The sequence below is a fragment of the Coregonus lavaretus genome, assembly GCF_964263955.1.
Source record: "Coregonus lavaretus genome assembly, chromosome: 2".
In the NCBI taxonomy this organism is placed as follows: Eukaryota; Metazoa; Chordata; class Actinopteri; order Salmoniformes; family Salmonidae; genus Coregonus; species Coregonus lavaretus.
The window spans coordinates 7,488,041-7,489,870 of NC_139989.1; positions in this window are offsets into that span (position 1 = coordinate 7,488,041).

Sequence of the window (1,830 nt, forward strand, 5' to 3'; positions counted from 1 at the left end):
GAAGCGGTTCAAAGATAAAATAACGGGACTGTTACGGGAGTTTGAGCAACGCTTTCAGATTTATGTTTATATGTTTTTATGTTGATGTGCTATTGTTTTTAATTTATTTTATTTGTATATTTAACCTATTCTTGACTCTGTGGTTCTTGCACTTGTTTGGGGAACAGGATTTCATTATTTTTATCTACATTTCTGCCTGAGAAATGACACCCTGATATACTTCTGTGAATCACTGAGGCATTGTGTGTTTGTGTGTTCTTTGTCCTCAGAACTTGCAAATAACTTGAGGTGTTTTATGATTAATAGTGATGTTGTGCTTTTGGACACTGTCCTCAGGCTCCAGCTTTATGTTTATATGTTTTTATGTTGATGTGCTATTGTTTTTAATTGATTTTATTTTATTTGTATATTTAACCTATTCTTGACTCTGTGGTTCTTGCACTTGTTTGGGGAACAGGATTTCATTATTTTTATCTACATTTCTGCCTGAGAAATGACACCCTGATATAGTTCTGTGATCTGTGAAACAGTTCTGTTAATCACTGAGGCATTGTGTGTTTGTGTGTTCTTTTTCTTTAGAATTTTCAAATAAACTTGACGTGTTTTATGATTAATAGTGATGTTGTGCTTGTACTATTTTGGACACACTGTCCTCAGGCTCCAGCTTTATGTTGTATGTTGATCGTATTAAAACAAAGAAAACAATCTGAAGTTGTTGTTTTTAAGTTATATATACCATGATTTTTCCGGTCCGGCCCACTTGGGAATAGATTTTCTCCATGTGGCCCCTGAGCTAAAATGAGTTTGACACCCCTGGTCTAACTCATGGGAAGGTTACAGATCCTACTATACATAAACTGATCATCATTCTAGCTATTCTATTCTATTCCAGACATGTAATTCTATTCTCTTGCTCCAGCAATGATTAGGCTTGAATAGTACTTACTCCAAGCTGAGGGTCAAATACATTACGATATCAGCATATAAACACAGAACATATCAAGTCAACAAAAAGCATTGTGGATTTAATAAGAAGTCACTACAACAAACAAATGGCCATAAACATGAGCTAAAACTGGCTGTGTCAATACAAAACCCTTAATCAACTGAAATAAGCTGACTAAACCTGCCATCCAACACAGGCTGAAGCAGAACAGAGCAGTAGTCAGACTCTTTCTCTCTCTCTCTCTCTCTCTCTCTCTCTCTCTCTCTCTCTCCTCTCTCTCTCTCTCTCTCTTCTCTCTCTCTCTCTCTCTCTCTCTCTCTCTCTCTCTCTCTCTCTCTCTCTCTCTCTCTCTCTCTCTCTCTCTCTCTCTCTCTCTCTCTCTCTCTCTCTCTCTCTCTCTCTCTCTCTCTCTCTCTCTCTCTCTCTCTCTCTCTCTCTCTCTCTCTCTCTCTCTCTCTCTCTCTCTCTCTCTCTCTCTCTCTCTCTCTCTCTCTCCCTCCCTCCCTCCCTCCCTCCCTCCCTCCCTCCCCTCCTTCTCTCCATGTGTTCAGAGATATGTGTCTGCGGTGGGTCCCGGGGGAGCAGTGTGTTGCTGTATGGCGTTGCCATGACAACCCAGGTCCTGATGAGGTCTCAGGATGGCCCGGGAAGATGAGTGTGTTCTCCCCGGTGGAAGGCTCTGACCTCACTCTCCCAGGGTTAATCCTCCTGTTTGTCTCCCGTCGTACACAGACAGAGATGACAACGAACCGCACCACACACACACACACACACACACACACACACACACACACACGTACATGTATACAGTATGTACACACAATGCGCAATACACAATACACACAGTAGACAATTGTGTACACACACACACAATATTGGACTAT